The sequence below is a fragment of the Triticum urartu genome, chromosome 1 (assembly GCF_003073215.2).
Source record: "Triticum urartu cultivar G1812 chromosome 1, Tu2.1, whole genome shotgun sequence".
Taxonomy (NCBI): domain Eukaryota; kingdom Viridiplantae; phylum Streptophyta; class Magnoliopsida; order Poales; family Poaceae; genus Triticum; species Triticum urartu.
Genome location: NC_053022.1, coordinates 298,103,455 through 298,119,803, shown reverse-complemented (window position 1 = coordinate 298,119,803; position 16,349 = coordinate 298,103,455).

Below are 16,349 nucleotides of genomic sequence, written 5' to 3'. Positions count from 1 at the left end.
CAATTTTAACTTGTGAATGTAAAGGCATGTACAATGGTTAATAAAGCACTTTTATTTTAAGTCTTGCATGTAATTTAGAGATGACAAAAGAATATGTCTACAATAGATTATATCTTAGTCTTATCTTCAATAACTAACAATTTCTTAAAACATGATAAGACAAATTGTGCTAAGAGATCATCTCTTGTCTTATCTTAAATAAGAGAAGACAAGCCTTTTCTTATGAGTTCTTTCTTCTCCACCTCATCATTTATCCTACGTGGCACTCCTAAGATAGCACCATTGTACATGCCCTAATCAATTTATAAAATGAACTGTCCTTAAAATTATTTCACTCAGCTGATCGTGAAAGCCCCTGGGCCCGCACCCAGCAGTGCAGCGCCTCAGAGCTAGGCGCCGCACGTGTAAAGTGCAGCGCCTAGCACTGTCTGTTACTAGTTGGCTGGCCGGGCCCCCTCCCCCACTCTCTCCACACACGCCCCAACCCCCAAAGCATTCCCACCCGAGATTTGCCCCTCTCTCCCCTTCTCAAAATCTTCTCCAAATCTTCCAAATTTGAAGAGTTTGTCCATAGATTTCGAAGTCAAACCCTCCCTCAAGGTAATCTTCTCCGATCCCCTTGTTTTGATCCAAGTAATGTTAACAAATTGCCCATTTGTTGCTAGTTTGGGGAAACCCTAGTTTTGTATGGATCTAGATATTTGCATGGAGATGTGAGATATTGTTTGCCAATTTCCTATGATTAGGCTTGTTAGAATGTTAGGGTTATCCTTATGGTGTTCTTATTGTTTGAATAGGATGGACCCTAGTGATATCGTTGAGTTGGAGGAAAGGCATAATGTTGGTTTTGAAATGCACATCCGTTGAAAGACAATGCGTGTCAACTCGGAGCAACGTTGGGTTGCATACAAGGAGACGACGGCTGAATCACTAGACAAGGCTCTTGAGTTATTTGCAACGAAGAAGGTTGATTCAAGTTTGCATTTGGACTTGAACCGGAACCCCTCCCCTTTGGTTGCTAGTAGCCCCCCGCCCTTGAACCGAGATGAATTGAACCTCTTTTGACCCAAGAAGTGAGGCCAGCATTGAGCCCGTTTCCAAACAACCAAAATGAAGCTTTGCAAGAGGAGAATGATGAGTACGCGGACGATGACAATGAAGTTGATCTCCATGACAACAATGTGGGTGATCTCGACAAATATCATTTGCAAGAGAGAATGGACCATTCCGTCCCTTATTCTTGTGGCTATGCATCGGATTCGGATGACAAAGGTCCCGATGAATAAGTTGATGAGGAGAGGTTCACGGTGAAGTAGGCCAAAACTTTCGAGAAGGTATTTGGGGCGGGATCATCGGACTACATTGTTCAAGGATGTTAGTCTTGCGGATGAAGCCGTGGTAGATGGTGGCCAAGGTATATCTCTTGGGGTTAGGCCAAGATCTCACCGTGATTTGGAAGACGACAAGAACGGGATTGCTAAAGGGTCTAAGTTTGAAACCTTCTTGGAATTGAAGATGTGTCTTGACAACTACTCAGTTACGCATTATCGTCCACACAAGGTGGTGAACTCGGACATCAATGTGCGCTACACGGATGCATGTGCATGTGAAGATGAAGAATTTTCGTGGATTGTGCGTGCAAGACCATGGAAAGGAGGTCCCACTTGGCACGTAGTGAGTTGTGTGCCAACTCACATGTGCCGAGGCAAAAGGGTGGATGGCAAGGTTGTGTCCCAAGACCACAAACAACTCACGTCCGAGCTCATCGCTTACGGGCTCTCCAACTCAATATCCACACTTCCAACAAATGAGCATCCAACATGTCATTGACCTTGTGAAAGCCATCTTTCATTACAAGGTGAAATACGGCAAGGCATGGAAGGCGAAGCAAGCCGCATTTAAGATGTTGTATGGTAGTTGGGAGGAAGCATACAACCGAATCCCTAGGTTGTTGTTAGCCATGGCCGCCACAAACCCGGGCATTGTTCATGTGGTCGAGCCTCATGGGGAAAAACAACGGTTCATGATGGAAGGAAAGTCTGAGTATTTGGCCGTGCATTTTGGGCATTCGAGCAATGTGTGAGGGCTTTCGAACACTGTAGGACGGTCATCGCCATTGATGGCACGTTCTTGGCCGGACAATACAACGGCACCTTGTTGGTTGCGATAGCAAGTGATGCCAATAATCGGGTGTTGCCATTGGCATTTGCTTTGGTTGAGATGGAGAACAATGACAACTGGGAGTGGTTTTTGCGTCTTTTGAGGACGAAGGTGTTACCCGCTCAGAGGGAAATTTGTGTCATATCGGATCAGCATCCAGGAATTCTTAACGCGGTGGAGATTGACATTCTCGGGCATGCTCTGTTGCACCATCGATGGTGCATGAGGCACTTTTGTTCGAACTTCTATAGGGCATGTGGCCTTAAGGAGTTGGCCGATGATCTTCAAGATTGTTGTCTCGCTTTCTCCGACAAGCGGTTCGCCACTTTGTTCGACAAATTACTCGCACACAAAAAACTTGATCCCGGGGGTCAAGACTTTCTCAATAGGCACATTGAATACCGGAACAAGTGGGCATGTGCTTTTGATGAAGATGGCCGAAGGTATGGTCAAATGACAAGCAATATGGTCGAATGCTTCAATAGGGTGCTCAAAGGTGCACGTGGATTACCCGTGACGGCAATAGTTCAATACACATTTGACAAGATGAACGCGTACTTTCTAAAATACTCGATGAAAACGGATGCACAGATAGCGGGTGAGAATAAGCGCAAGTACAAGTACAAGTTCCCACCTGATGCGGCTTGAAGCTACGTCGGTATTTCCCCAAAGAGGAAGGGATGATGCAGCACAACGATGGTAGGTATTTCCCTCACTGATGAGACTAAGGTTATCAAACCAGTAGGAGAACCAAGAAACAACATGTAAGCGGCGCCTGCACACAAATAACAACTACTCGCAACCCGACGTATTAAAGGGGTTGTCAATCCCTTTCGGGTAACGGTGCCAGAAATTGGCAAAACAGACGTGAATAAATTGTAGTAGATTGATAGATCGAACGCCCCACACTTGTGCTTCAAAGTAGCACCATGATCTTCATGATAGAGAGTCTCCTATGTTGTCACTTTCATATACTAGTGGGAATCTTTCATTATAGAACTTGGCTTGTATATTCCAATGATGGGCTTCCTCAAAATGCCCTAGGTCTTCGTGAGCAAACAAGTTGTATGCACACCCACTTAGTTCTTTTTGAGCTTTCACACACTTATAACTCTAGTGCATCCGTTGCATGGCAATCCCTACTCACTCGCATTGATATCTATTGATGGGCATCTCCATAGCCCGTTGATACGCCTAGTCGATGTGAGACTATCTTCTCCATTTTTGTCTTCTCCACAACCACCATTCTATTCCACCTATAGTGCTATGTCCATGGCTCACGCTCATGTATTGCGTGAAGATTGAAAAAGTTTGAGAACATCAAAAGTATGAAACAATTGCTTGGCTTGTCATCAGGGTTGTGCATGATTTAAATATTTTGTGTGGTGAAGATGGAGCATAGCCAGACTATATGGTTTTGTAGGGATATCTTTCTTTGGCCATGTTATTTTGAGAAGACATGATTGCTTAGTTAGTATGCTTGAAGTATTATTATTTCTATGTCAATATTAAACTTTTGTCTTGAATCCTATGGATCTGAATATTCTTGCCACAATAAAGAGAACTACATGGATAAATATGTTAGGTAGCATTCCACATCAAAAATTCTATTTTTATCATTTACCTACTCGAGGACGAACAAGTTTGTTGCCAGAGGTATCATCACCAAGCTTCCTCCTTCGTGGAGGAACTTTGCTACCTTACTGAAGCATAAGAGACAGGAGTTTTCCGTTCCATATCTCATTGGTACTCTTGATGTCGAAGAAAAGGCGAGAGCAAAGGACACACGTGCTCGAGGTATTGAGGGAGGATCTAGTGCCAATCTGGTACAGAAGAAGAACTTCCAGCCCCACAAGTTCAAGAACAAGGGCAAGTTTGATGGTAAAGCAAAATTTTATGGGAAGAACAAGGTTGTGCAACACACGAACTTCAAGAAGAAGAATGACAATAAGAAAGGTGTTTGTCATGTGTGTGGGGATCCTGATCATTGGGATCCTAGTTGCCCTAATCGCTATGACAAGCGTCATCCTGGGAAAGGCGGCAAGATTGCTAATGTTGTCATTGGAGACATTGACATGAAGAATGTTGGGTATGGTATATTTCCCACTATTCTTTCAGTATGTCATTCTCCTGATTGGTTGATTGACACGGGTGCTAATGTGCATGTATGCGGTGATATTTCCATGTTTTCATCTTATCAGACCGCAGGGACTTCAACCGTGCTGATGGGCAACGGTTCAAGTGCTTCTGTTCGTGGTGTTGGCATGGTCGATCTGAAGTTTACTTTGGGGAAGATCGTGCGGCTGAAGAACGTGCATTATGTCCCCTCCGTCAATAAAAATCTTGTTAGCGGATCTCTTCTGTGTAGAGATGGCTATAAGATTGTCTTTGAGTCAAATAAATTTGTAATATCCAAGTATGGAACCTTTGTTGGTAAAGGCTATGAGTCAGGAGGCCTGTTTCATTTATCCTTATCAGACGTTTGCAGTAAAGTTGTTAATCATGTTTGCAACAATAGTGAATCAAATGTGTGACATTCACGTCTTTGTCATGTTAACTTTGGTTACATGTCACGACTAGCGAAGTTGAACTTAATCCCTAGTTTCACCACTGTCAAGGGATCTAAGTGTCAAGTTTGTGTGCAAGCTAAGAAACCTCGCAAGTCTCACACGACCGCGGAAACGAGAAATCTTGCACCACTAGAGCTCATACATTCAGATCTATGTGAAATGAATGGTGTTTTAACAAAAGGTGAAAAGAAATATTTCATGACGTTAATTGACGACTCCACTAGATACTGCCGTGTGTATCTTCTGAAATCTAAGGATGAGGCCTTGAACTTTTTCAAGATCTATAAAGCTGAAGTGGAAAACCAACTTGATCGAAAAATCAAGAGGCTTAGGTCCGACCGTGGTGGAGAGTATTTTTCAAATGAATTTGGTGTTTTTTGTGCGTAACATGGTATAATCCATGAGAGGACGCCTCCCTATTCACCTAGTTCAAATGGGGTGGCCGAAAGAACCGTACTCTAACTGATTTGGTTAACGCCATGTTAGACACATCGGGTCTCTCCAAGGCATGGTGGGGGGAGACGATATTGACGGCATGTCATGTCCTAAACCGAGTTCCCACAAAGAACAAAGAAATAACTCCATTCGAGGAATGGGAAAAGAAAAGGTTAAAACTCTCTTATCTACGAACATGGGGTTGTTTGACGAAAGTCAATATTCCAATTCCAAAGAAGCGGAAGCTTGGACCAAAGACTGTGGATTGTGTTTTCCTTGGATATGCTTTTCATAGCATTGGCTATAGATTCTTGGTTGTAAAATCTGAGGTACCTGACATGCATGTCGGTACGATCATGGAGTCGAATGATGCGACTTTCTTTGAAGATATCTTTCCCATGAAGGATATGGCTACCTCATCTAATTAGGAGATGCCTTGTTCATCGAATTAGGAACCAGTTACAATTATTGAACCTGCCATTTCGATGGAACACTTTGAAAGTCCTGTGGAGGAGAACAATGAAGTTCCTACTAGGAGCAAGAGACAGAGGACTGCGAAGTCCTTTGGTCATGATTTTCTTATGTATCTCATAGATGACACTCCCAGTTCTATTTCAGAGGCCTATGCATCTGAAGATGCTGACTACAGGAAGGAAGTAGTTCGTAGCGAGATGGATTCCATCTTGGCGAATGAAACTTGGGAGATAACTGATCGTCCTTATGGGTGCAAACCTATAGGATGCAAATGGGTATTCAAGAAGAAGCTTAGGCCTGATGGTACTATTGAAAAGTACAAGGCTCGGCTCGTGGCTAAGGGTTATACCCAAAAGGAAGGTGAAGACTTCTTTGATACTTACTCACCTGTGGCTCGACTGACCACTATTCGAGTTCTACTTTCACTAGCTGCCTCGCATGGTCTTCTCGTTCATCAAATGGATGTTAAGACTGCTTTCCTAAATGGAGAGTTGGACAAGGAAATTTATATGGAACAACTAGATGGGTTTGTACTAGATGGTCAGGAAAGAAAAGTGTGCAAGCTGCTGAAGTCTTTGTATGGGCTCAAGCAAGCACCCAAACAGTGGCATGAGAAGTTTGAAAGAACTTCAACAGCTGTAGGCTTTGTTGTAAACGAAGCTGACAAATGTGTGTACTATCACCATGGTGGGGGCGAGGGAGTTATCCTTTGCTTGTATGTTGACGACATACTGATTTTCGGAACAAATCTGAATGTTATTAAGGAGGTCAAGGACTTTCTATCTCGCTGTTTTGAGATGAAAGATTTAGGAGTGGCTGATGTCATTCTGAACATCAAGTTGTTGAGAGACGATGATGGTGGGATCACATTGCTTCAATCTCACTATGTAGAAAAGATCTTGAGTCGCTTTGGCTACAGTGACTACAAGCCCTCTCCAACACCATATGATGCTAGTGTGTTGCTTCGAAAGAATCGAAGAATTGCTAGAGACCAATTGAAGTATTCTCAGATTATTGGCTCGCTTATGTACTTAGCCAGTGCTACAAGACCTGACATCTCTCTTGCTGTTAGCAAACTGAGTCGGTTTGTTTCAAAACCAGGAGATGTGCATTGGAAAACTCTAGAGAGAGTTTTGTGTTACTTGAAAGGCACTGCGAATTACGGAATTCACTATACCGGGCACCCAAGGGTGCTTGAAGGGTATAGTGACTCAAACTGGATCTCAGATGCTGATGAGATAAAGGCCACGAGCGGTTATGTATTCACTCATGGAGGTGGCGCTGTTTCTTGGAAGTCTTGCAAGTAGACCATCTTAACGAGGTCAACAATGGAAGCAGAACTCACAGCACTAGATACAGCTACGGTCGAAGTAGATTGGCTTCACCGGCTCTTGAATGACTTGCCGATTGTTGAGAAACCTGTACCAGGTATCCTTATGAACTGCGACAATCAAATTGTGATCACGAAAGTGAGCAGCTCAAAGGATAACATGAAGTCATCAAGGCACGTTCAGAGAAGGTTAAAGTCTGTCAGGAAAATGAGAAACTCCGGAGTTATTGCATTCGATTATATCCAAACATCTAAAAATCTGGCAGATTCTTTTACTAAGGGTTTATCACGTAATGTGGTAGATAATGCATCGATGGAGATGGGTATGAGACCCACAATATGAGTTATTCACAGTGGTAACCTATTCTTTGTGATCGGAGATCCCGTGAATGAGATGTGGAAGACAAGATGTTGATTAACTGAGAGGAGAGTATCCTTACTATTAACAATACCACTCCATGAAGATGCAATACTCTCCTAATCTGCATGGCAGGTTGATGTATATCTTAATGTGTTCTAAGTGGCTCATTTAAGCAGAGATGTTGTCCTGCAAAACATCTTTTGAAGAACACACCTATATGAGTTTGATTGTCAAACGTCGCAATCTATGAGAGTAGGGTTCTCTCTAGTAAATGCATGAAAGGTCACGGTGTATGACGCATAAGCTCCATCCATGGGGAAGACCCACGGTAGCCTAGTATCGGCCAAGGTTTTATGTGAAGCTAGATTCGCAAAACACTTGCAGTTCAAGGCCCAGTCCACTGTTCAAGTTGCTTACTAGTGTAGCATAGAGTTCTAGGTGGAAGTTCAACTTAACAGTCTCCACTGCAGTACCGGTATATAAAATAGTGTTTTGGAACCAAAGGCAAATTTTGTGTGCCTCTGGGATCTGGTGGGGGATTGCTGGAATTTTGTCTATTTTGGGCCTAGCCCAATAGCAGTTTCAGAAATTCCTAATAAATCCTAGAGGCCCACGTAGCCCATTCGTGCAAGGCAAGAGGTGGAACTAAAGTTTAGTCCCACATTGCTAGTTTAGAGGGAGTTGGACCTCTTTATAAGGGAGGCTCTTTCCCCACATGTATGAGCATGAGAAGAAGAGGGACATCCACACGCGCTCCTCCTCCGCCGCCCGCCTCGTCATGACACGACGCGACGCGGGTTGCGGGAATGTGCCGAGCTGATGTCTAAATTTTTTCCACGCACGACAGGTATACGAACGGTCACACGGGAGCTGAAACGTTTTGCTGTAGTGGAGACTGAATACGAACAGCGCACCTCTTCGTGTGCTTCCTGTTCGCTTCGTCTCCCTTTGTTGTTTCACCTCCCGTCGCAGCTTGTTCGCGTCCTTCTCCTGTGCCTATATAAGAGAGGTCGCTCCTCTCCAGAGAGACACACCAGAAGCTCCTCTTCCTCTCGCCACAAGGTTCCGAGCATTGCGCTGCTGCTACGTTCTTCCCCATCCCGGCTTGCGGCGTGCACCGCATGTCGGGACAGTAGGCCTCCGAAACCGCACCTTTTGAGTCCTGTACGGGAGAAGGGTGATAAGGTTTTTGGGGAGCGCTCAACGCGACTACTGACTTCTTTGTCACGGACGCCCCGGACTCCGACGACTACTTCCCTGACGACGACTTCTTCCCCGACGTCGACAACCTTCTCAACGACATGGCTGGCGAGGACACCGACCCCAAGTCCAGTGCTACTGCTGCTGTTGTCCCATACGTGTTATTGCTCTTTCTGTTAGAGGTCCTCTCGTAGTTCTTTGGTCTAGTGTCTGTCCTACATATGTTAGGTTCTACGCCATTTATGCAACCTGTTCTACTATCTGCTTTAGACATGTTTGGTTGCAGTTCATATATAAAGATGTTATTTACCTTCTCTTTGTCAGATCGCATGACTACTTTTATCCATGTTATATTAGTCATGCTTTATCTAATATTTCTATTAATAAAGTTATTTGGTAAATTGCTCATATTTCCAACAGATACTAGCCATAGATTCATCAAAATAAGCAAACAACACACGAAAAACAGAACATGTCAAAAACAGAACAGTTTGTAGTAATCTGTAGGTTTCGAATACTTCTGTAACTCCAAAAATCCTGAGAAATTAGGGCGTCCTAAATAATTTGTATATTGATCTACTGCAGTTGGAATTGGTATTTTATCGCTCTCTGGTGAAAAATGAAAATTATTCTCGTGAGCACATACTTTCTGTTTTTTTCAGCAAAATCAAATAACAATCACCCAAGAAGATCCTAAAGGCTTTACTTGGCACAAACACTAATTAAAACATAAAAAACACAATCATAACATAGGATAGATGAATTATTTATTACTAAACAGGAACAAAAAGCAAGGAACAAAAATAAAATTGGGTTGCCTCCCAACAAGCGCTATCGTTTAACGCCCCTAGCTAGGCATCTATAATTTTAATGATGCTCACATGAAAGATAACAATTGAAACACGAAGGAAGCATCATGAAGCATATTAAAATCACATCTAAGTCTTACATACTTCCTATGCATATGCATTCTATAAGCAAACAAAGTATGAAGACAAGCAAAAACTAGTATATGCGAGGAAGGAGAAAGAAACAATAGCAATCCCAACATAACGAGAGGTAATTTAGTGACACAAAAAATTCTACAACCATATTTTCCTATCTCATGATAATTACATGTAGGATCATAATCAAATTCAACAATATAGTTATCACATAAAATATTTTCAACACGATCCTAATGCATGCAAAGTTGACACTCTTCCAAAATAGTGGGATTAACATTAACTAAAGTCATGACCTCTCCAAACCCACTTTTATCAAAAACTTCATAAGATTGAACATTCTCTAAATATGTGGGATCTAAAGTTGACACTCTTCCAAACCCACTTTCAATATTACTGCAAAAGTTATTATCAATCTCATATTCATCATGGGGCCTAAATAAATTTTCAAGATCATAAGAAGAATCACCCCAATCATGATCATTGCAAGAAATAGTAGTCATAGCGAAACTAGCATCCCCAAGCTTGAGGTTTTGCATATCATTAACACAGTTGACATTCATAGAATTTATAATAACATAATTGCAATCATGCTTTTTATCCAAAGATCTATCTTGAATCACTTTATAAAGCACTTCATCACAATTTTCAGATTCACAGATTTCAAGCAAAACTCCATAAAGATAATCTAGTGCACTCAACTCACTAGCAATTGGTTCATCATAATTGGATCTCTTAAAAAGATTAGCAAGAGGATGAGGATCCATAACAATATATATTTAGCAAGCGAAGATGCAAGCTAATAGAAGGCACATGATAACACGAGCAAACAGAAGGACAAGTGGAAGAGGGCGAATAAAACGTCAAAGGTGAAGTGGGGGAGAGGAAAACGAGAGGCAAATGGCAAATAATGTAATGCGAGGGAGAAGAGTTTGTGATGGGTACTTGGTATGTCTTGACTTGGCGTAGATCTCCCCGGCAAGGGCGCCACAAATCCTTCTTGCTACCTCTTGAGCATGTGTTGGTTTTCCCTTGAAGAAGAAAGGGTGATGCAGCAAAGTAGCATAAGTATTTCCCTCAGTTTTTGAGAACCAAGGTATCAATTCAGTAGGATACTACATGCAAATCGCCTAGTACCTACACAAGCAAATAAGAACCTTGCAACCAACACGATAAAGGGGTTGTCAATCCCTTCACGACAACTTGCAAAAGTGAGATATGATAAAGATAATAAGATAAATGTTTTTGGTATTTTTATATAGATTGGAAGGTAAAGACTGCAAAATAAATAGTAAACTATAATTGTAGATTGAAAACTTATATGATGCAAAGTAGACCCGGGGCCATAGGTTTCACTAGTGGCTTCTCTCAAGATAGCATATATTACGGTGGGTGAACAAATTACTGCCGAACAATTGATACAAAGCGCATAGTTATGAGAATATCTAGGCAATGATAATGAAATATAGGCATCACATCCGTGTCAAGTAGACCAAAATGATTCTGCATCTACTACTATTAATCCACACATCGACCGCTATCCAGCATGCATCTAGAGTATTAAGTTCATAAGAACAAAGTAACGCATTAGGCAAGATGAGATGATGTAGAGGGATAAACTCAAGCAATATGATATAAACCCCATCTTTTTATCCTCGATGGCAATAATGCAATACGTGCCTTGTTGCCCCGCTGTCACTGGGAAAGGACACTGCAAGATTGAACCCAAAGCTAAGCACTTCTCCCATTGCAAGTGAGGGAGTCCTGGACTAAGGGGTCCTCGGGTGTCCGATCTATTGGATATGGGTCGGACTGATGGGCCGTAAGGATACAAAGACCAAATACTCCACCCGTGTCTGGATAGGACTCTCCTTGGCATGGAAGGCAAGCTTGGCGACCAACTATGAAGATTCCTTTCTCTGTAACCGACCTTTTCTAACCCTATATCCCTCCCGTGTCTATATAAACTGGAGGGCTAGGCCCATAGATAGCCCAAATCATTATCATAATCATAGCCAGACTAGACTTTTAGGGTTTAGTCATTACGATCTTGTGGTAGATCAACTCTTGTAATACTCATATTCATCAAGATCAATCAAGCAGGACGTAGGGTATTACCTCCATAGAGAGGGCCCAAACCTGGGTAAACATCGTATCCCCTGTCTCCTATTACCATCGACCTTAGACACACAGTTCGGGACCCCCTACCCGAGATCCGCCGGTTTTGACACCGGCATTGGTGCTTTCATTGAGAGTTCCACTGTGCCGTCCTCAAATGGTTTGATGGCTCCTCCAATCATCTACAATAATGCTGTACAAGGGGAGGTCTTCCTCCCCGGACAGATCTTCGTGTTCGGCGGCTTCGCACTGCGGGCCAACTCGCTTGGCCATATGGAGCAGATCGACAGCTACGCCCCTGGCCGTCAGGTCATATTTGGAAGCTTAAACTACGTCGCAGATATCCGCGGAGACTTGATCTTCGACGGATTCAATACCACGGCAATCGCTCCCCATCGCCTCGATGAACATGACTTAGATCTGTCATCGGGCCATACCCAGGAAATTGCACCTGTAGCCGCTCTGGCCCTAGATCCGGAGCAGGTCACGCCATCCGAGGATAGGAAGCTCAACCCCGCCACGGAAGCCGCAGACTCCATGGTGTTGGAGCCGCACACAGACCTAACCTCTGGTAATGTCTGTGTCACCGAAACCTCGGGCTCGTTTCCGGTTAAAAGTTCCGAACTATGTGCGCCCGCGCATGTCGAGCATGATCGGTTATCAATCGCCGAATTTAGCACCGCGGACATCTTCCGGCACTCACCCTTGGGCGATGTGCTGAATTCATTAAAAAATCTATCCTTAGCAGGGGATTCACAGCCGAACTATATCCGGTTCGAACTTGAAGCTGATGACAGGGAATTTCGCTCCCCACCCGCCACCCACTTCATAGCCACTGTCAAAGACTTAACTGACATGCTCGATTACGTCTCCGACGACATCGACGGTATGGACGACGATGCCGAAGAAGAAGAGGCCCAGGACCCGCCGTTCACCGGACGCTGGACGGCCACTTCCTCGTACGATGTATACATGGTGGATGCACCAAAGGAAAACAACGGTGATGACAAAGAAGATCCAGTTGAGGATAAACCTCCTGAGATACAATCGAAACACCGGTGTCAGCGGCGCCGCTCTAGGTCACGCCGCAGTAAAGATAGCAGCACCGACATAGGAGAAGATAACACCCCGGAAGGTGCCAAAGACAACGAAGACCCCGTTGACGCAGCTACCGAACAGGTTGAACGGGAAGATGGGCAGGTTAGCCATGGTAAACAGGCCACACACGAGGACTCGGAGGACATTAATTATCTTCCGCTCTCTGAGGATGAGGCGAGCCTCGGCACCGAGGATTTCATCATGCCTGAGGAACCTCTTGAGCAGGAGCGCTTCAAGCGCCAGCTAATAGCCACTGCAAGGAGCCTGAAAAAGAAGCAGCAACAGCTTCAAGCTGACCAAGATCTGCTGAACGACAAGTGGACTGACATCCTAGCAGCCGAAGAATACGACCTCAAGCGCCCGTCCAAAAGCTACCCGAAGCACAAATTACTACCTCAGTTCGACGACGAGGCACCAGAACACATACCACCATCGTGCAATGCGGCTGACCGACCACCACGTGGCCGGGACAAATCGGCAACTCAAGACGAACACCAGCCCACACCGCCTCATCGCAAAGGCAGAGGTAAATCAGCTCACGGTCATACATGACATGACGTGAACAATGAAGCAGGACATACCAGATCGATCTACGATCGCGAGGACGTGCCGTGACACGCGACGATGGCCATCTGTTCAGGCGTGACAAACCTATTCATGCACGGGTCGAACACCATAGACGGACTCCATCGAAGCTACGTCGCGATGCGGCCCGGTATAGAGGCGTCGCACACCCTCTTTGCTTCACTGACGAAGTCATGTAACATGAATTCCCAGAAGGGTTCAAACCCGTGAATATAGAATCATATGATGGCACCACAGACCCATGGTATGGATCAGAGACTTCATTCTCCACATTCATATGGCCCGCGGCGATGACCTTCATGCCATTAAATACCTCCCCCTGAAACTCAAAGGACCATCATGACACTAGTTGAACAGCCTGCCCGAAAACTCCATCGGCAGCTGGTAGGACTTGGAAGAAGCCTTCCTTGATAACTTCCAAGGTACATATGTTAGACCTCCGGACGCCGATGACTTAAGCCATATAGTTCAACAGCCCGGAGAGTCCGCTAGGAAATTCTGGACCAGGTCCCTAACTAAAAAGAACCAGATAGTTGACTCTCCGGATGCCGAAGCCCTAGCGGCCTTTAAACACAGCATCTGTGACGAATGGCTCGCCAGCCACCTCGGCCAAGAGAAGCCAAAGTCCATGGCAGCCCTCACGACACTCATGACCTGCTTTTGCGCGGGCGAGGATAGTTGGCTGGCCCATAGCAAAAACAATGCAAGCGACGCCGGCACTCCTGAAGCTAAAAATAGCAACGACAAGTCTCGACGCAACATGTACAAACGTCGAAATAACAATGACAACACCAAGGATACGACGGTCAATGTTGGATTCAGTGGCTCTAAGCCTGGTCAGCGGAAAAAGCCGTTCAAAAAGAACAATTTGGGCCCATCTAGCCTGGATCGCATACTTGATCGTCCATGCCAGATTCATGGCACCCTTGACAAACCACCGAATCATACCAATAGAGATTGTTGTGTTTTTAAACAGGCCGACAAGTTAAAAGCCGAAAACAAGGATAAGGGATCGCAAAGCGAAGATGACGACGAGGAGCCCCGGCCGCCGAACACAGGGGGACAGAAGAAGTTCCCTCCTCAGGTTAAAACGTTAAACATGATATACACTACCCACATCCCCAAGAGGGAGCGCAAGCACACGCTGAGGGACGTCTATGCGATAGAGCCAGTCGCCCCAAAACTTAATCCATGGTCATCATGCCTGATCACTTTTGATCGCCGGGATCATCCGACCAGCATCCGTCATGGCGGTTCAGCCGCACTGGTCCTGGACCCGATAATTGATGGGTTCCACCTGACGCGAGTCCTGATGGATGGTGGCAGTAGCCTCAACTTGCTCTATCAGGATACCATGCGCTAAATGGGAATTAACCCATCACGGATCAAGCCCACAAAGACTACCTTTAAAGGATTCATACCGGGCGTAGAGGCCCGCTGCACGGGCTCAATCACACTAGAGGTTGTCTTCGTGTCTCCGGACAACTTCCAAAGTGAGGAGTTAATATTCGATATCGTCCCCTTTCACAGCGGCTACCACGCACTGCTCGGACGAACCGCATTTGCTCGCTTCTATGCGGTGCCACACTACGCTTATCTCAAGCTTAAGATGCCCGGACCGCGCGGCGTCATAACAATCAATGGAAATATGAAACGCTCCCTCCGCACTGAGGAGCACACCGCTACCTTAGCGGCAGAGGTACAGGGCGACCTTGTCAATCAGAACCTCAATTCGGCGGCCAATCCCTCGGACACTGCCAAGAGAGTCCGAACCACTCCACAGAAGGACAGCTCAGCTCGTCAGGTGCTCGACTAGCAATTTGGCCTCCGTCCCCGTCCTGACCAAGCAGCGACCATCGTACCACACGTACATAATTATGCACCAAAAATACCATGGACCCGGATGGAGGCATAATCAGCTTGTGATCCGCAATACGGCTTGACCGCCCCTGACACTCTTACTTTCACTATTCCCCTTTTTTCTTTTCTTTTTCCTTTTTTACGGGCCTTTTTCTGGCGGCTTGACCATCGATTCTTTTCGAAGGATAGAAACACCAAGACAACAAGAAGCATGGACGTGCTGGAAAACTCTTAGGTGGTCTCTTTAACGATCCCTTTACCTATCTTCAGGACCCATACGCAACTCTCTTTTGGTGAAGGCATAGTAAATAGCATTTCTGCTTATTGCACTACTTGTATAAATGCGCTTTAACGCACCAATGAAATTATAAAAGAAACAGTTTAAGGCCCATATTTTCACGACTCTAGCTTACCACTGGTTCTTCCTTTTTCTTTCTTTTTGTCTTTTCCTTTTTGGTAATTCTATCAGATAACACCTGTACACTCGAGCGCGTTTCAATTTACCAAGGGCTTCATAGCACCCCACACTACGGAACAAAAGTCCGAACACTTTTTATAAGTATAGTTCGGCACCCCGAATTTAGCATTATATGCATTGGCTCTGAATCATGTCTTTGGTCAATAGTTGGGTTGCCCAGCTCCCGTGCTTGCTACCTTACGTTCCGCTATATCGGCTAAGGTAGTAAAGGGAGAACTACTGCGATTGTGCCTTGGTTTATCCAAAGGAGCACCTCAGTAGAGAAAGCCGAAAACTGACTGTCATGATGCGGCGAGAGCCGGTTAGCTGTTCGGAGGTTGCAAATCGTTGGAGATTTCTTTCGCATTACGCGAAGGATCGGTACTTCCCGATCAGACGCTTGTAGCACTGTAGTTCACATACTAGGGGCTGCGCCCATGTTTTTATTATCAAACTCCTATGGCTAAGTGTGGGCGTTAACGCCGCATAGTCTGTTTGCCTGGTTCGTTGCGCTAAACAACTCCTTCAAGGACCATATAATTGGATCAAGATTGTTTAGATTCCATCCCGAACACCTCCATACTACCTACGTGGGGGCAGAAGCCGACGACTGGAAAACCCTCAGATTTCATACAACACGACCACACAGGAGGAAAAATTTAAAATATTACAAGCATTATATTGCAAACCCACTTTGTTCTATCATACAAGGTAGAAGGAACTTGAATACATTCATTCAAAGATAGTGTCCTGCACA